The following is a 21,840-nucleotide window of genomic DNA, read 5'->3' as shown; positions in this document are numbered from 1 at the left end:
GTAGACTGGAAGTGTCGATAAATCGTCTACGGGCGTGTGTTACCGAGCACTTTTTCGGTGTGTGTATGAACCGAGCACCTTTTCGGTAGTGTTTTGGCCTGTTAGTGGGCGGCGAGTGTGCACCTCGCTAGGACCATTGTTTGTTGCTTGAGTACTTTAGGTACTGTGTTTGACATGCATTAGAATTAAATTATATTTATTCGGAGTGCTATGTCCGGGTCCATGGACTTCGGGGTGGCATCCCATACCTCACTGAGCGATTCCCCTGTCGCTCACCCCTCACTCTTCCCCTTTTCAGGTGAGACAAACAAGTATGTGATATTTGGACGGATTTGGTGCTACTGGACTTTTCTTTCGGATTTTATTTGGGCATGGGTGAGAGTTGTCGGGTTTATGGGCTTTTATATTACGGGATATTGTGGTGGCCCGTCGTCCTTAGTGTCAGGGAGACGGGTATCACATTGTTGTATGATGACGCGTCGGGGGTGACACGCTGTCCTCCATATAGGAGGTGACGGGTGTCACATAAACTAACCATAAAAATGTATGCAAATACCAAGTTGATCTACATACATGCTGTCTACAGACTACATATTTCTATATTTATACCTACAACGTAAGGGTACAAAGATGAACAGGATATATATATACTTACTTGTTCCCATGGGTTGCTCCAAAAGGGGGCTAAATTAGCAAGAGATAAGCAGGTAAAGAACAAAGCTAAGACGACAAGAAACTTGGAGATTGAGCACACTTTTTTTGATAAGTAGATTGAGCACACTTTGGTTTAATAGCCTTTTAAGTATTTAGAAGAAAAGGGGGTTTCTCTGGTGTGAAGGATGTACGAGCTTACAATCATGTATTCATATATATATACATATATGTGAATATATAACATGTGATAACCATCAGTCTAAATATATGAGAAGAGAGAACATCGATGTAATTAAAATAATTGCCACGGACATGTATACAAAACCAAGACGATCTACATATTCTATATTTATAATATCAGGAGAGGGTATAAAGAGAAATTGGATAAATATACTTACTTTGTTCCCAGGGTTTGTTTCGATAGTTGGCTGAATTTAGAGATAAGCATGTAAAGAACAAAGCCAAGACAACAAGAAATTTGGAGCTTGCCATGTTTTTTATTTTTCTTTTGCTAGTTACGCAAACACACTTATAAAGTTATAAGTAATCAGAAGAAAAAAGGTTTTTTTTTTTCGTGAAGGATGTGTAAGCTTAAGAGCATGTATTTATAGTGAAGATGGCGAGTGAAGATGGCGAGTGAAGAGACTCTCGAAAATCGTCACGCAAACTATTATTACTAAATTTAGAAGATTAATTTTTATATATTCCATACAAACTTTAATTTTTTTTTTTTGATAATGGTGTGATGCCAAATATTTTCTATGCCCAAAGACTAATAACCAAGTGACCAATAGAAATCCGAGTTTTTTTTGCCACTTAAAGCATCTATAGATGGCCAAGAGGAATCAAACTCCGGGAGGAATCTCCAGCTGGAACCCATTTACCACTAGGCCAAACCAATTCATTATCTTTTTCATGGAATATAAATATTGAGATATATACTACATGATCGTATTATGTCTTACAAAAATCTAAATAAGAAGTCACAACCTTGATTCATGTGTGATATTTTTGAAAATAGACCATTACTAAAAAATCATATTTCATTAATTTCTTAATAACATTTTGGCATCATTACTAAAATCACCTCATATATTATTGACTATAATAACTATTTTCCTATAAGATTGGAAGGAAGCCATTAATGTGTATTTTAAGAATCTTGAACCGTGCATTTCAAATTTTAAATTATCTGAAAACACATATATACAAAACATAAAAGATACTCCTAAGATCATTACTTATATTCGTTAAAACATTAATCGTTATCTAAAGTCCAATCTACTATTATAAAGAAATATAAACACATCTTATGTTTTTTTCCAAATTAACCATATAAACAATTGTACATAAGAAACTAACTTATAAGCTATTGCATAGTATTTTTTATGATTTGGTCATAGTTTATGATAAACATATATATAGATATATATATATATATATATATATATATATATCACAAGTAGTTTTTTTTGTTTTGGTGATAGTTTATGATATTTATATTTCTATTTTATTGTTAATATATTTCTTCTATTTATTTATAAGTAAAATGTATAAAAAATAGTTGTTTAGGTTAGATGGTTAAATATCTTATTTTTGTGGTAAAAATGTAAAGAAATATCTTAAATTTTAATATTATTGATATAATTAGTTAATATAATTCAATAATCACTTCATTTTTTTTAACAAAACCAAACAATTTGGATTGATAAAACTTTTAACCAAATGGTTTGGAAATATATTTTGGTTTGGTTTAGATCGGTTTGAGTTTGGTTGGGTCGGTTTGGTTTGGTTTGGTTCAGATTTTTTGCCCACCCTATCATTGGCCCATTTATAAGATATATAATGTTTTAATAGATAAGATTTATATATTGTTGTAAAGGCTTATTTAAATTTGTATATGTTTGAATTACATTACATATAAACTTATATTTTAATAATATACCTTCAATTGTAACTTATTAAAAACAATTATCAATGTTTTTTGTTTAAAATTCATTAGTTCATTTTATCATATGTTCTAGTAACTAATACTAAATGCTTAAAGATTAGTGTATACAAATGTTTTTTAATTGTTAAAACTATCAAATAAATTTATCAAATAAAATTGTTTATTATTTAAAACTTAAATTAAAAATACATGTAAATTTAATTTTGATAATTAGATGTTAAATGTAAAATAATTTTAATTTTTTTAAGAAAGTATATATTATTTCTCTAATAATTAAGTAAAAATCAAATAAGATATATTTATAATAAGAAGAAACAAAAATACATGTAGTGGATTCAAACAATTAATATAATAGAAAAAAATGTAAACAACAAAATTATTGGATTTGAAAAAATAATATAAACATTTAATATATATATATATAGATAAAAGTGAAAACACCCGCGGTTGCGCGGACCAAGATCTAGTTATAACTTAAATAACCAACATAATATGAAAAATACATGTGGTTTATGGATTGTATGTGTACTCTATATTGAAACATATTCTTAATATTTTTTTCACTTTTACCCAAAGTTCTTGTAAACATTGATGATTGTGTCTGCGTAAAAATCAAATTTTGGTCCATATTTTTTTCTGAACACAAAGAAGACCAGGTTAAATTTGCTTTCTTTCAGCTATGAAATTTGAAAATGAGACGATAATAAATTCTAACTATGCTTGTTTAATGATTATGTTTTTAATCAAAATTAATAAATTTAAGTAAGCACTAGATTTTGATCCGCGCTTTCAAAGCATATAATTATTATTTTTTGAAAAAATTATTAACTCATTTGGTAGTTCATAATAGCAGTAAAAATTGTTTGTTCAGCTCGCCTCTACTTATATATTTTATATATTCTATTAGATAACTCGTGAAATTGGTAACTATAAAAATGTCTACACATTAATCGTAGGCCAGTTTAAAAAATTGATTTTAAGTTTTTAAATATTAATTTATAAATAAATATTTGTTAATTAGGATTTCTGTAAAATTATAGTTTTGTAAGAGCATATATTTAATGTAATGTTGATTTAGATAGGAATTACAATTAATTTAAACATATATCCGATAAAACGTATTCTAGTATAATTTATTTTATTTAAAACTTTATAATATTATCTAAAGTGTTGAAAATTTTGACCCGTATATAGAGCAAACGAAATTTATTTATAGCAAACGACTCATTCATATATAAAAGAATGGAGTTTAACTTATTTATGTATATTTAATAAGCAAATTTTGATCCATATGTATCGAAACTCTACTTTTTGAGTCGTATATTTGTTAGACTTTCTTTATTATTTAAATAATTTTTTGATTTTGGTAACCCATGATTAAACTCCATTCTTTTATATATGGGTAAATTAATTAAAGTTGGTTATGTATATTGTTTCAAAATTTGAATTATATTATATTTTAATTTAAAGAGTTGTTTTGATACATGATGATGATTAAAAATATCATTTGTATATTATTGTTGAATTTTTAAATGTAAACCATAAAAATTAGTACATTATCATTTGGTACATGTACTCAGATGCACGTATAACAAATAAAATTAGTATATTATTTTGTGATATATATTTTATTAATTTTGGTTAGAAGTTAATATAACTATATAACAGAAATACATTTAACAGTATTGATCCTATACTATTCATGAATATTCAAATATATATAACACATCATATATGTAATTCATGAATATTCAAATATATATAACACATCATATATGTATTGTATATGGTACTTTTCTTGAATTTCGCAAACTGGGACAACTATAAGGTCTCGAAAGTTCTCTATCGCTGACAAAAAAAAAAAAAAACTGCATTATTCAATTTCCTAAATAATTTGGCATCTCACAGTTTATTCACATTTTGATTTATGTGATATGGTATATCTGAACAAAGACAAAATGATATTTTTATATAGAGAGAGAGAAAATGATGTAGTCCATATCCATGTCCTTAGGTGTTATAATAAAAAGATAATAATGAAGTTGAATCAATTAACTAAAGATGAAAGATAAAAGGGGTTTTCGCAAATATAACTCAAAATTTGAACTCAAACACAAAACTAACCCAAGTTTTTTTTTTGGAACTTTGACTTGTCTCTTTCATCTCCAAAGTTCAGATTATTGCGAAAATACTATCATTTTTTTTTTGAAAATGCATGTTTTACTCTATCACCCTCATCTTCCTCAAGTATTCACAATGTTGTCATTGCCTTCAATACACCAACCACCATGAACAAACAATCTGAAGTTTTTAATGCACCTAAAAATCGATTTACACTCTTTCTTTCTCAATTCTTATGAACCAAAAACAACATATCTTTACTTTTTCTCCATATTCATCCAAAAAAAACCCAAGATTTTGATTCTAAAAACTTTACGGTTCATAGAGCCATTGAAACTTACGATTCTTGCGGGGTCACTTTTTTGAGATTATGGGTGTTCGGAGAAGACTTTTGTGTGCTAAACAAGTTATCTCACTGGTTGAAACTATAAAATTAGTTTTTTTCAAGATCTGTTCGTCCAGACGACTTCCGGGTAAGTCTTCTGGCTGTAGACGACTTACATGGAATTCTTCTGGTCAATGCAGAGGTTAATTTTGCAATTGACTTTCGAATGTGTTTTTCTAGACGGCTTACATGGAAGTCGTCCATCTTTGTTTGCTAAAAAAAAAGCGAGACGACTTCCATGTAAGTCGTTTAAGGTAAACGGGTTAGTTTTGCATTTGACTGAATTATGTCAAAAATTTGACTTTTCCTGTACGACTTACATGTAAGTCGTCCAGTAGAAAATTAAAAAATCAATATTTGTGATACCTAAACGACTTCCATGTAAGTCGTCTCAGGTTAGTTTTGCAATTGAAAAATAAAACAAAAAAAAAATATTTTGTCTAGACGACTTACACGGAAGTCGTCCATCAGACGACTTCCACGAAAGTCGTCCATGATTTTATTCCGAGATTCTGGTCAAACCATGCTTATCTTGGACGACTTCCATGTAAGTCGTCGGACGGACGACTTCCGTGTAAGTCATCTAGAAAAAAATATTCTTTTTTTGTTTTATTTTTCAATTTCAAAACTAAACTGAGACGACTTACTTGGAAGTCGTCTAGGTATAACAAAGTATTGATTTTTTTTAATTTTCTACTGGACGACTAACATGTAAGTCGTCCAGGAAAAGTAAAATTTCTGACACAATCCTATCAAATGCAAAACTAACTCATTTTCCCTAAACGACTTACATGGAAGTCGTCTCGATTTTTTTTTAACAAACAAAGATGGACGACTTCCATAAAGTCGTCTAGGTTAAAAATCAATTACAAAATTACTAACCTAAATGGACAACTTCCTAGAAGTCTACCAGACGACTTCAGAATGTTTAATAAACTTTCATTTTCTCTAAAACTATAAAGACTTTTTAATTTTTTTTGTTAATTCATGTACATTAGTCAATATTGAGGCTACTAAATGAAATTTATAACTTAATTGGTGATATTTATAAGGTTACCAACATTCATGCTTAGTAAAGTTTCTAGCTAATTGAGAAGGCTTCCGTGGAGGTCTTCTATGTTAGTTTTTGTAACTTATAACTTAATTGGTGATATTTATAAGGTTACCAACATTCATGCTTAGTAAAGTTTCTAGCTAATTGAGAAGATTTTCGTGGAAGTTTTCTACGTTAGTTTTTGTAAATTTGTTAAGTAACTTTAAGATATGTTTATTTAATTTTCAAAATTGTTAAGTAATTTCAAGAATATCAAATAACATGGTTTAATGTGTCTTCTCATATCATAAGATATACTTTTTACTTATGTATCTAATGAAAGTGTTCTAGCTTTGAACTTATGTAATGTTTTATCTTTTGTGAATTTGTCTAAGTTTTGTTGAGAATTCTTCTCCCTTAGTTGTAATAAATTTGATTAATTTTTTGTGTTATTGTGTTTTGCTATTGAAGTTGTATCAATAACTTCAATTATATCAAGTAATTTTGGCAAGATAATGTCGTGGAAAATGAACATATTTACCAAACTTTTTCATTAATATCTCTTCAAATTTACAAAAAAGTCACAACTAAAAGAGTGCACATGCAAATCACAAAACAGACCACAGACAAAACTATTATAGATCATTCCTCAACAAAGACAAGCTTAGACTCCACTTGATATGGAAGAAGACCCCGTCAGAAGACTTCCTGGAAGTCGTCGAGAAGACTTCTTTGAAGTCGTCTAGAAGACTTCCTGGAAGTCTTCTAGCGCATTATATTTTAGAAGACTTCTGAGAAGAGTTCCATATGTCTTCCAAAGTTTGATCAAGATATCCAAATCCAGATCTTAAAAATCTGCATCTCTAAAAACGTTCAAATGGCTTAAAAACAGAGAAAATGAGTGGAAAATTAGATAGACATACTTTTATAGAACACACAAAGTACATATCCAAGTGGAAGATGAGAACCATCTGATTAAAACCTGCAACAAAAAGGTAGATTAGTGAGAAAGACATGAGACAAAAATGAAAAATTCATATAAAGTTTAGTGTTTTCAAGTCAAAGAGATTAGAGTGGGTTTAAAGAGTTTTAGTTTGGGAAAAAAGTATGAATTTTATGCAACATAAGGTTACCAAATGATGAAAAATCAACATAAGAACTTACCAAAACGCTCAGATCTATTATGAAATGGAGACATGAGAGAAGACTCCGTCAGAAGACTTCCTGGAAGTCGTCTGGAAGTCTTCTAGCCCAACAGTCTTCTAGATCTGAAAAACCTGCATATCCAAATCCAGATCTTAAAAATCTGCATCTCTAAAAACGTTCAAATGGCTTAAAAACAGAGAAAATGAGTGGAATATTATATAGATCTACCTTTATAGAACACACAAAAATACATATCTAAAATTAATAAATCTACCTTTAAATGAGTGGAAGATAAGAAGCATGTGATGAAAAATCTGCAAAACAAGATAAACTAGTGAGGAAGACATGAGACAAAAAAACAATAAATTGATATAAAGTTTGGTGTTTATAAGTTCAAAGAGATTAGAGAGACGTTAGAGAGTTTTAGAATGAGGAACATACCATTTTTCTTGCAGCCATTTGAAAGGAGGAGAGATAATGTATAAATGTTTTTTTATATATAGAGACAAAAATTCCAATAAAGTTAAATATTTTCTATCAGAAGACTTACTAGACGACTTACTTATAAGTCGCCCAGAAGACTTCAATATTTTTAGCGGGAAACTAAAATATTTTTAGTGGGAAACTAAAATTTTTTAGCAAGAGTTAGAAGACTTCCCAGACGACTTACTTGTTAGTCGTCTAGACCCTAAACATAACTCATAAACTAAATTAACTAACTAAACACTTCATAAAATCAAATTAAACTTAAAAAGTGTTTACTATACACAGAAATAATCACATATAGATAAAAATTTAATTTTTCAAAAAAATATTTAAGCTTTTCAAAATCTAACCCTAAGAATACATACAATACTACATCATATGTTGCCAAACCCTAGACCAAAGAATATCATGATTCACTACTTTCACTCATCTATGTTGAAAACAATTCAATTTTATTATATCTTAATTTATATCACTTAAAACTGTTTATAATTACATGATTTTAATTTTTCGCTTATCAAAATATATTTTACAAAATTTATAAATTATTTTTAAGATCAACTATACCAGACGACTTCCATGGACGTCCTTCCATGGACGTCGTCCAGAAGACTTAACAGGATCTCAGAAGACTTAGAAGACTTAACGGAGATATATTCGTAAAAATGAGTTCTATTTGTTTTGTTTGGTCACAAGGGGCTGGATGTAATTTTACAAGGATTATGAGTTAATTTAACATTTGATTCAAGTTTGGTTATACATTTGCAATCAAAATCAAGTTTTAAGTCATATTTGGTAAATCCCCCTAGATAAAAACAGAAAAATGTATCAATAGTTTGACTAAGTTTGATAACAATTTGGAATATTCCTTAAATAGGTTTATTTTGTTAGCTGTTTTTAACTAATAACTAGATCTTGACCGTATATCGGATGGATTTTATTCTTTCTATACTAAAATATTCTAATTTATGTAACATTATTATGTAACAATATTATTTTACATAATTTTTATTTTATTTTGTAAACATCGTTATGTAAAAATACTATTTTACATAATTTATGTTTTATTTCTAAAATTTGGAATGTAGTTTTTTTCCGAAATAAAAATTTGAAATTTATATGGAAATAAAATTAAACTGAACCTATATAATAGAGATGATTTTTTGGGGATACTATTAAAAACAACAAAACTTATTTTTAAAAAGAAACTATAATATTTTGTACTTGCAAAATAATTTTGTAGTAAATATCCTATTTGAGACATTGCTTGAAATACACCAACTTGGATAGCATTTAAAAAAAAACTCAATTAATGATATCCTAACATTTGAGTTTAGGGTTTAACGATTATTGTTTAGGATTTACTATTTAGGTGGTGAAGTTGAGTTTATAAACTTATTTAACTACTTATTTTATATTTATAAATGTTTTGAGAGGGCTAATTTTGTCTTTTAATAATCAATTTAAGATAGTCATGAAAAAATGATAATAATTTAAAGGTAATTTTTGAAAAATAGTATCAAATATGAACTAAAATTAAAATTTGTTGAAATGATGTTATATACATTAACATTAAACCAGTTTGATAAATGTGTGTTCTTTTCATATAAAAGTGTGTTGGAGTATTAAATTTTTGACATATATAGGTCATTCATGCTATTACATTAGTATGCATATAAATGATAAAAGTGTGTTCATCGTTAATGTATTCATTCATGTATATATTCATTTCGTATATATATATATATATATATATATATATATATATATATATATTGTTCGTCCATTTATTGTTGGAGTAGGAGTTGTAAAACTTTATATATATTGATTAATAAACTAATTTGGTATAATTTTTAAATATTAAAATGAATTTTTTTTAACTCAATGGAATATATAACCATTAATAATAGTTAACTAAAGCTTTATATATACAATATGTAAATAGGTTAAATGTTTCATCTACGAAGGGGGTGTAAATTAAAATTTAACCATCAATAATAATATTAGATTTGTGTTAAAAATTATTGACATCGATTTCAATGTTACATGATAGAAGCATTTAAAGTCGTGACCTTTAAAATATATTTTAAATTTAAAAATCACACATGTAATAAGTCATGATTTATGTGTTTAATAAATAAGATATTTTTATTTTAAAATTTAAATATAAATGGATATTGCTTTCCACCAAAATCTTTCCAAAATCTTTGTAAAATGTATTTATGAAAAGTAGTAATTTTTAGTTGTTACTTTCATTAAATAATTTACATAATTTTTAATTTTTGCTTAAAAATCAAAACTAAATTAAATTTAAATTTATGTTTATACTTTATGATAACTAAAATTTAAATTAACCAATTTTCGGAGATAAATTTAAAAATGTAACTGAAATTTTTTTTAAAAGATTTTGTAGAATTTTGGTGGAAAGCAATATCCATTTATATTTAAATTTTAAAATAAAAATATCTTATTTATTAAACACATAAATCATGACTTATTACATGTGTGATTTTTAAATTTAAAATATATTAACTTCTAGAATGAAGTATCTAAATTAAGATATCTGTACTATTAATAGGATTCTGCCCTTTATTTTTGGAGTTATTTACAAAGTCATGCCACTACTTTATTTTAGTAAACTATCTATTCTATTAAAAAATAGAAATCACAACTTCATTTCAAGTGTAATATTTTAAGTTGGACCATTATTTAGAAAGTTTATCAATTGTACATAAGTTTATTATAAAATATTTTTATATCTTTACTTTTTTATTTAAATTAAATTAAATATTTATTTAAGAAAATTCTACAAAATCTTTTAAAAAAAAATTCAGTTACATTTTTAAATTTATTTCCGAAAATTGGTTAATTTAAATTTTAGTTATCATAAAGTATAAACATAAATTTAAATTTAATTTAGTTTTGATTTTTAAGCAAAAATTAAAAATTATGTAAATTATTTAATGAAAGTAACAACTAAAAATTACTACTTTTCATAAATACATTTTACAAAGATTTTGAAAAGATTTTGGTGGAAAGCAATATCCATTTATATTTAAATTTTAAAATAAAAATATCTTATTTATTAAACACATAAATCATGATTTATTACATGTGTAATTTTTAAATTTAAAATATATTTTAAAGGACATTGAACGACTTCCAGGAAGTCTGCCAGACGACTTCCAGGAAGTCTTCTGACGGAGTCTTCTCTCATGTCTCCTTTTCATAACAAATCTGAGCATTTTGGTAAGTTTTTATGTTTGACTTTTCTTAATTTGGTAACCTACTGTTGCATAAAATTCATTTTTTTCCCTTTTTCTCAAACTAAAACTCTCCGAATCCACTCTAATCTCTTTGACTTGAAAACACTAAACTTTATATGATTTTTTTTTTGTCTCATGCCTTTCTCACTAATCTATCTTGTTGTTGCAGGTTTTTAATCAGATGGTTCTCATCTTCCACTTGGATATGTACTTTGTGTGTTCTATAAAAGTATATCTATCTAATTTTACACTCATTTTCTCTGTTTTTAAGTCATTTAAACATTTTTTATATGATATGCAGGTTTTTCAGATATAGGTTTGATATACATGTTTTTAGATCTGGATCAGACTTTGAAAAAATTATGGGAAGTCTTCTCGGAAGTTTTCTAAAATATAATGTGCTAGAAGACTTCCAGAAAGTCTTCTAGACGACTTCAACGAAGACTTCCAGACGACTTCTATGAAGTTTTCCAGACGACTTCAAAGAAGTCTTCCGACGGAGTCTTCTTCCATATCAAGTGGAGTCTAAGCTTGTCTTTGTAGAAGAATGAGATGTAATAGTTTTCTTTGTAGTCTGTTTTGTGATTTGCATGTGTACTCATTTAGTTGTGACTTTTTTTGTAAATTTGAAAAGATATTAAAGAATTAAATTGGTAAATATGTTCGTTTTCCACAATATTATCTTGCCAAAATTACTTGACATAATTGAAGTTATTGATACAACTACAATAGCAAAACACAATAACACAAAAAATGAATCAAATCTATTACAACTAAGGGAGAAGAATTCTCAAAAAAACTTAGTCAAATTCACAAAAGATAAAACATTACATAAGTTTAAAAATAGAGCACTTACATAAGTAAAAAAGTATATCTTATGATCTAAGAATACACATTAAACCATGTTACTTGATATTCTTAAAGTTACTAACATATCTTAAAGTTACTTAACAAATTTACAAAAACTAACGTAGAAGACTTCCACGGAAGACTTTTCAATTAGTTAGAAACTTTACTAAGCATGAATGTCGGTAACCTCATAAATATCATCAATTAAGTTATAAATTTCATTCAGTAACCCCAATATTGACTAATATACATGAATTAACAAAAAAAAAAATTAAAAAGTCTTTATACTTTTAGAGAAAATGAAAGTTTATTAAACATTGATGCAGACGACTTCCACAGAGGTCGTCTGGTAGACTTCTATTAGTTTTGCAATTGACTTTTAAATGTGTTTTTCTAGACGATTTACATGGAAATCATCCATCTTTGTTTGTTAATAAAAAAATTTGAGACGACTTCCATGTAAGTCTTCTAGGGAAAACAGATTAGTTTTGCATTTGACCTGATTGTGTCAAAAATTTAACTTTTCCTGGACGACTTACACATAAGTCGTCCAGTAGAATATTAAAAAATCAATATTTTGCAATTGAAAAATAAAACAAAAAATATTATTTTTTCTAAATGACTTACACGGAAGTCGTCCGTTCGATGACTTACATGGAAGTCGTCCAAGATAAGAAAGGTTTGACCATAATCTCAGAATAAAATCATGGACGACTTCCGTGTAAGTCGCCTGATGGACGACTTCCGTGTAAGTCATCTAGACAAAAATAATTTTTTTGTTTTATTTTTCGATTGCAAAACTAACTTGAGACGACTTACATGGAAGTCGTATAGGTATAAAACAATATTAATTTTTTAATTTCCAGGAAAAATCAAAATTTTGACACAATCCGATCAAATACAAAACTAACCTGTTTACCTTAAACGACTTACATGGAAGTCGTCTCAAATTTTTTTATTAACAAACAAAGATGGATGATTTCCATGTAAATCGTCTAGAAAAACACATTTAAAAGTCAATTGCAAAACTAACCTCTGCATTGACCAGAAGACTTCCATATAAGTCGTCTACAGCCAGACGACTTACCCGGAAGTCGTCTGGAGGAACAGATATGGAAAAAAAAATTTCATAATTTCAACCAGTGAGATAACTTGTTTAGCACACAAAAGTTTTCTCCAAGCATCCAGAATCTCAAACAAAAGTGATCACCAAGAATTGTAAGCTTCAATGGCTCTATGAACCATTGAACCATAAAGTTTTTAGAATCAAAATCTTGAGTTTTTTTTTGGATGAATATGTAGAGAAAGTGAAAGATATGTTTTTTTTTAGTATCGATTTGAGGTGCATTATTGATGGCAATGACAATCTTGTAAATACTTGAAGATGATGAGGTTGAGAGAGTATAAAGGCCATTTTTGAAAGAACAAAAAATCTAATGACATTTTTGTGAATAATATGAACTTGTAGGGTGAATAAGACAAAAGAAAAAAATATATACGAGTTAGTTTTAGGTTTGACTTTGAGTTTTGAGTCAATTTTGCAAAAAGCCCTATCATTTATATAAGGTTTAATATTTTAGTTTTAAAAATATTATTTTGATAACATTTATGATCTAACATATAAAAAATAATTTGATGTTTGTGATGTAAAAATACATATTTATTTATTTTGGGTTAGGAATTTGATTTTTTAATATTCCAAATTTATAAAATATATAAGATAAGTACACAATTTTTATTATAAGACATATATTTTTGATGATGATTTACCTTTAATCATTCAAATATTTAAAAATACATATCTGCACTAGGATCAATATTTCCAATGAAAAATAGAAAAACTGGATATAATATTAGTCATTAAAATTATAAATTAAATATAAGATAAACGTAATTATGGCATTATCGATAAAATTTGTTAATATCTTTTTTGTTAATATTTATTTATTAATTATATATCCTGAATTCATTATAAGTATATATATTAAAATATTTTTTTAAAAATAACTGTATATATATATATATAAGTAGAATATAAGTTAATATATGTTTATTAGGTATCTTAAATATCAAGATAAATATATATATTAAAAACTAATAATAATAATAATAATATTAGTTAAACTAATAACTTATCCTAAAATCATTGAGAAGATAGACTAATAATCAATATTACTTCTTAAATAATAGTATATATTAATTTTTAAAATTTTTTTATTCAAAACTTTACGAATATCTAGAATTTTTGGATCAAAACATAACGAATAATTGATTAAATCAAATTTAATAGATATAATGTTCAGCCCTGACGGAAGAAAAACAATCACCACAACACTTGAAGTCTTCAATACATTTGAGTTGGACCGTATTCCAAGTGACACAAACTATTAAATTCAGACATAAAAATTATAAATTCATAGTGACAATTTAGGCTGAACAATATATTTAATCATACTTTCCGATGGCTTTAGAAAAGTCTTTAGGATAAAGAAACTTGAAAGCGGTCCAAGTCAAGGAGGGTTCACAAAACACTTGAATGATGAGTATCTCCACCAATGCTTGACAATGAACAGTATCTCCACCAATGCTTGACAATGAACAGTGTTTCCACCGTAGAAAGTTGCAATAATATAATAGCTAATCTAAATCCATTGCAATTTTAACATTTTCATATCATCGAGCCGTATTAACTTCTAGAATGAAGTATCTATCTAAATTAAGATATCTGTACTATTAATAGGATTTTGCCCTTTATTTTTGGAAGTCGTCTAGCAGACTTCCTGGAAGTCTTCTGGTTCTAGCCCAGAAGTCTTCAAGATCTCAAAAACATGCATATCCAAATCAAGATCTGAAAAACTTGCATATCCAAATCAAGATCTGAAAAAACCTGCATATCCAAAAACTTTCAAATGACTTAAAAACAGAGAAAATAGATGGAAAATTAGATAGATCTACCTTTATAGAACACAAAAAATACATATCTAAAATTAATAGATCTACCTTTAACTGAGTGGAAGATGAGAACCATGTGATAAAAAATCTACAAAAACAAGATAAATTAGTGAGAAAGACATGAGACAAAAAACAATAAATTGATATAAAGTTTGATGTTTATAAGTTCAAAGAGATTAGAGCGAGGTTGAAGAGTTTTAGAATGAGGAACATTACATTTTTGTTGCAGCCATTTGAGAAGAGGAGAGAGAATGTATAAATTTTTCTATATATAAGGAGACAAAAAATCCAATTAGGTTAACTATTTTCGATTCAGAAGACTTTCAAGTAAGTCTTTTAACTTCGTGGACGACTTACTTGTAAGTCGTCCAGAAGACTTCAATATTTTTAGCGGGAAACTAAAATATTTTTAGCGGAAAACTAAAATAGAAGACTTCATAGACGACTTACCTGTTAGTCGTCTAGACCCTAAACATAATCTCTAAATTAAATTAACTACCTAAACACTTCAAAAAATCAAATTAAATTTAAAAAGTGTTTACTTTTTTTTATCAACAAAAAAATATTTACTATACACATAAATAAACACATATTGGTAAAAATTTAATTTTTCAAAAATAATTTAAGCTTTCCAAAATCTAAACCTAAGAATACATACAATACTCCAACATATGTTGTAAAACCCTAAACCAAATAATATCATAATTAACTACTTTCACTCATCTAAGTTGAAAACTATTCAATTTTATTATATCTTAATTTACATCACTTAAAATTGTTTATAATTACGTCATTTTAATTTTTCACTTGTCAAAATATTTTTTAAACAATTTATAAATTATTTTTAAGATCAACAACACCAGACAACTTCCAGTATCTCAGAAGACTCAGACGACTTACCGGGGCTATTTTCGTAAAAAAGAGTTCTATTTTTTTGTTTGGTCACAAGGGGTTGAGTGTATTTTCACAAGGCTTTTAGGTTAGTTTTGCATTTGATTCAAGTTTGGATATAAGTTTGCATTTCAAATCAAGTTTTGAGTCATATTTGACAAATTCTCCTTAATTAATTTCGTAATTAGTAATATAATATTATTATAAATCAATGTTAGCTAAATTTTTTTATAAAACGAGAAAATAAAAATTATATACTATTCTTTTATAAATTCTATAATTATATTATGTGTTATATCAAATATGAGTGCTATATGAATTAAAAATGAAAATATATTAAATAGCTAAATTAGCAACAAAAAGAATTGTTTCATTTAAATAAATTATCTCTCATTTTTACAAAAATAAATTTATCAACATAGGTTAAAATTTATATCTATAAGGATATATTATGTTTTTATTTATTTTGAAACTCTCGAAAATATATTGTTTAAAACTGTTTGTATACAAAAATAAAATGTTATATAATAACTATAAACTTGAAAACATGTTATTAAAACTTTGAAATTTTAATAATTCATTTTAAATATTAAATAAAATTCAAACTATAATTATAATTATAATTTTTGGTAATTATAAATAAAATCTGTTGAGAAAAAATTAGAAAAAAATATTAAAAATTCAAATACTTTTTATTAAATAATATATTAATATAGTAATAAATTCAAAATTCATGTAATCTTCTAAACTCAAAAGTAGTTGTGTAATTTTTCAATTTTTTCTTGACAAAATACAAAATTTTGAAAATAAATATTCAAACTCAAAATGATAATATTTCAAATTTTGAAAAAGAGAAAAATAATAGATAATAAAGAATATCTTTTTGAAATGCACCACGGAAAAACAATACATATATGTTGTAAAAATAAAACAATATAATATTTTGAAATCTTAATTAAAAAACTAAATATCATAAGATCCAAAAATATCCTATATCATTAAAATTTACTAAAATAATACAATGGACACTACTATGTATAAAATTTACTAAAATAATAGGGATATGTTATTTAAACAAGTAAATGTTTTAGTTATAAACCCGTAAAATACTAAAATGAAAGATGATAAAGGTATATTTTAAACACAACCTTTAAATATAAATTATATTAAACATATTTCTTTTCTATAATATAAATAAAATTTAAAATATATAATATGCAAAATATATAAATTAAACAAAAAAACATATTTTGAATAAGGTTCTCTATTTGATTATTTCAGATTGTTATTTTAGTCTTCTTAACTTAAAATATATTAGTAAGTAATACAATTAATAGAAAAGTAAAATGTATTAAAAAAATCACTATAAATTAATAATGCCTAATAAGAAATATAAACAATAATATTATAGAGTTACATAATATATAATACTACAATAGAAATTTTATATTTTAAGCATTTGTAATAATATCAAATACATTTATAAAATGAAAGAATATCTGCACGGATGGGCGGATTAAAATTTAGTAAGATTTATTTGTTTGTCTAATATTTTAATAATGTGAGTTTGCTATATCACGGGAATCATTTGGTTCCAGAATACGTGGTATATTATATACTAGGATCGGCCCGTCCTACAGGCGAGATGCATATTCGAAAATAATTGAAATAGTTTAAGTAAATAATTATTTTAATTTTTATTATAAATAGTAGTTAAATTCTGTACTTCTTTTTTTAAGTGTAACTAAACTATGATATTTTGATAATTAGTTAGGTTTATTTTTTCTTTGGGGTGGCATTACATCAGTTCTTGCTGAAAATAAAGTAAGAACAATTTTAAAGTTGAGGTTAGTCTTTGACAATTCTGATCTATATGTATAGAGAGGGAAGCTATACATGCAAGTCTTTAGCTGATTATTTGGATCCATTGTTGCATAACTATGTCTTCTATTTTTCTCAACCGTCTTACCCATTCTACTAATTTGGTATTTTGTTTTAAGTTAAAAATTTCTTTGTTTTTCTCATTTTCATCAAAATAAATAAAACATGATTTTTATTGGTAAATATTTTTTCTAGAAATATATTTATAAAGTAGAAAATATTATATTTTAAAGTTAGTGTAAGGAATATATATTTATGTTTAAATAAATCTTATTTCTAATCATATAAACTAATTTTTATCTAGGATATATATATAGTTGTATTGTTTTTGTATAAAACCAAATAAACCGAAAACCGATGGTATATAAACCGAACCAAAAAAATTAGATATAGATCCAATATGGTAGTTAAATTTATAAACCGAAATACCAAAAAACTAAAAAAAATGAACCGAAATCGGACTGAAATCCGGAATGAGCATGCCAGTGCCTAGATAGAGGGTTTTAGAAGGAAGCACTCGTTTAACAGCCCAATTAGTAGATATAAATGTTAAATTAGTAATAAGTAGATTAAAATAAAGACCCAAATATGAAAACATGAACAAATTTGTTGAAAATAAAATTTTGAAGTCGAGCGCGAGTTTGTTATGTTTAAAAAAAAAATTCTATCAAGCTTATTGAATATTTTTAACATTTTGTTTGTCATCCTATTGATTTTACTTGTGTGTTCCTTAATTTGTTTATTTTGATGTTTTAAATGTTTATTTCATGATTAGTGGTAGCTTCACTCACGCCAAAAAAAAGGAGCGGTAATTCACTATCACATTATGTGTCGTGCGTTATTATGATATTTATTTATATTTTGGTGTCCTAGATCTCTAATTATTTTTTTTATTAATAATAATATCGTCACTGTAGGTATTTTCACGGTTGTTTATATTGTTGATTTATATTTTAAGAGTAATAATGTAATGTGAAATAATGGTCTACTATCTTTTACTTAGTTTCGCTTTCAATGTATATTTATTTAATTAAGTTTGTAATGTCTACTGCATTATTGCTTTATGATTTGGATACCATTTTCATGTAAACAAAAGGTTTTAGTTTGGATGATTTTTTGTTTTAGTATAGCTTGTATTATTATTTTTAACTGTTTTGTTGTGAGGAGAAAAACACAATGAAAATGTTAATATTTCAATAAAGCTTTAAATTAATGTTATATGAAATTGCATAACTGTTTGTAGAGACATAACCTGTTATATTTATTAATTCAGTTTTTATTGACTGGAATTTTGTATCACAGTCGTTTTAATACATGTAATTTTACAATATGCCCATGAAATCTGAAGTTTCCTCTTCATATTGAGTCCAGTAACCAGTTGTTCTGGATGTTCAACATAGGTATAGAAACAGTGTCCTAAGACACGACTTCGCTTCTAAACTAAAATTCAATTTTAGACCCATCTATGCAGGTCCAGCACCTACCGGACCGGTCAATCCTGGTTTATAGAAAGTGAGTTGTTCAATGTTCTTGATCACCATTAGAAACAATTGCTAGAGAAGAAGCTTTAACTGTTTCCGAGTATTCTACATTTCCTGCAAAACCAAATTTGATTAGTGTGCAACATATCTTTCAAGTTCTCTAAATTCCCTGCGTATAATTAATATTCATGGAACTTGACCTCCACGGCAACAAATGCTCCGTGGGATGCGAGAATCTCATGCCATCCGTTTAAGTATAAGAAGCTACCCCTCGATCTCAGCTACTTGTCCACCGTTTTTTCCTTGCTGGCCGCTCTCATCTCTGAATCCACAGGGCCTTCAATTTTTGCAGAGGGCAGCGTCTCAGACTCCATTTTCTTTACTCCTCCTGTGGTATCTTTCTCCGTGAGCATTGGAAGTTTGAACCGTTCACTACGTTTTTTGAGTTTCTCAACCGTGTCCAAGTGTCGATCTCCTGGAGGTCCCTTCTCACTTATATCTTTGGTCTCTGCAGGGTCATGGCTACTTTTCTCTTCAGTTACATCCCGATTCTTGTCATGGACAGGTTCGAGAACTCGGCCATTAGTGTCTTTTTCCTTCTCTTGAAGTTTTGAAGAAGTGGATGATGCCTTGACAGTGACAGCATCATCTCTCTCTTTGTGGCTTGCCCAACGCTCCAATTTCTTACGCCTCTCTTTGAATCTTGTAGCTCATCACCAGATGAAGCATCCTCCTTGTGTCTTTTGGTGGCGTTAGTCTGCTGCTGTGGGATCTCACTCCTGTGATTTTTTGCTTCGTTTTTACCTTTCGAGCCCTAGAAGGCATGAAAGAAGCATCAATACTGACCCGTTGAGGCATATTAAAAGTGACCAAACCAAGAGATATACTATTAACAGAGCATACCTTCTTTTTTTTTTACGAAGAGTAAACCATTGCTCATATAGTTTATGTATCAACATCTGTTCTTCCACCTACAAAAATCATCTGTTAAACGATCTCCACTTGGTAATGACATCACAAGCTCGTCAAAAGAGTTTGTTTGATCATAATACCATGAGTTTCTGGAGTTCTTTTGATAAGGTATGATGAGCTTCTTTGAGTAAGTCATCATATGCTTCTCCAAATGCCTATTTTGACAATCAAAACAAATTAGTTTAATGAGAATTAATTCAACAAAGCACCAGTTTGTTGCGGGTCCATCCTCGCAAAGCTATACATATCTATACTTTGTAAAGCCTTTAAATATGCATATGGAATTTGAAGTTTCCTCTTCGTATTTAGTCCAAAAAACAGAAAATCTCGTTCTAAATGCTCAGTTTTCAATGGGTCAGTAATATGAGATTTAAACTTTTATTAAATCATGTTCCTTTACCTCGTCTAGATCAAAGAAATCCTGCAATATTAGATGTTCTGTATAGATTCATGTATCTTAGTTAATGTAAACCTAGTAAATAAGCAACCAAGATAATTTAGTAAAACATACAGAGATAGCAAATGTGTAGATAAAAGAGATACCGGAGAGGATCGAAAGACATACATAGATGAGTGATAAGTAGGCTTCAGAGTCCCTTGTGTCGAAACATATGTGTAGTGAAGTCAGATTGGGGAGGGGGACTGCGCTTCATCCAAACGATGAAACAGAACTTTGCCTACTTATTCCAAGATATAGCCATAACAACACGAATCAGTATATCGCAACAGTTAGAAAGAGAGGATGAGTTTGAGATGAAAAGTACTCACGTATTTATACAGATCAGGCACCGCCTCGAAGATATGAACAACGCATTCAAGATCTCATAGTGGGCGACGAAATTAACTGGAATAAAGACGAAGTTACAACTCCGGCGGTTTCAATCAGGGTAAGGAAACTCAGAAGTCAGGCGTGGAAGGGAGAGACGATCTCCAAATTCCCGATCGATCAAAAGTAGGGTTAGAGCGTTTTGTTAATGAGGGACAGGTGTCGCATCACAAGAGCATTAATTGATGACGTGGCATCCGAGCTGGACCCCCTGGGAGGGATTCAATCTCTTCTTTATATATAAAGAAGATGTTTGTTTGACTAATACTTTCTAAACCAAAAATACAAATATAAATAATTTCCTTAATCTTTATTTTAAAATTTAAATATAATGGCATGGCTGTAAAAATTTGTAAAACACAAGGAGACCTTAAAAAACGGTCTCGTGTTTTAATAGCATATATAGATATATATTTTTGGCACGAGGAAAATTATTTACGTACAATAAAAAGGCCCCATTTTCCCATCCGCCTTAAGCCTCTTTCCACGTAGGCACGGCACTGCTTACAAACAAATGCTATTGGAATTGTGATTCAGCAACATCTACATCAATGGCGCCAACATAACTTCTAATTCAAATAGTTTCCTTTTAACTTATGGTTTTGGTTTTTATCGTTATTTCCTTTTTTTTCATTATGATGGTTTATAATATCCTTTTTTTATTGGGTTTGTCCAAACAAGGGATATATAAACAAAGCTTTGTTTCTTGTTTGAGGATAAGTTTGATTTTAATAAGAAGAGCTTTGCTTTTATCCCTTGTTCGATTTGATTCAATTCATCAAACAGGAAGTTGGTCTCAAGAAGCTATCGAAAGAAACTCTTGATCGATCCAAGAACAGGTCTCGAAGAACCCTAAAGTTCATAGATCGACCGTTCACCCATTCGTGCCCTGCGCCAGGTTGGTATCAGAGCTCTGCTACGCTCCGGAACTTTCTCAACCGCTACG

The 21,840-nt window shown here is 27.8% G+C and overlaps 1 long non-coding RNA gene across 1 annotated transcript in view; it reads right to left on the bottom strand.

The window, feature by feature from the left end:
* Nucleotides 1-1,209, bottom strand: part of LOC106319621 — a 6,103-nt gene extending 4,894 nt beyond the window's left edge. The window contains exon 1 of the long non-coding RNA XR_001265509.1: nt 1,053-1,209. This is a non-coding gene — a long non-coding RNA (uncharacterized LOC106319621). The remainder of the gene's footprint in view (nt 1-1,052) is intronic.
* Nucleotides 1,210-21,840: the final 20,631 nt, after the last annotated feature.

The sequence above is a fragment of the Brassica oleracea genome, unplaced genomic scaffold (genome assembly GCF_000695525.1).
Source record: "Brassica oleracea var. oleracea cultivar TO1000 unplaced genomic scaffold, BOL UnpScaffold00418, whole genome shotgun sequence".
NCBI classification, from domain to species: Eukaryota; Viridiplantae; Streptophyta; class Magnoliopsida; order Brassicales; family Brassicaceae; genus Brassica; species Brassica oleracea.
The sequence above is the reverse complement of the archived record's forward strand: the minus strand, read 5'-3'. Positions and strand labels throughout refer to the sequence as shown.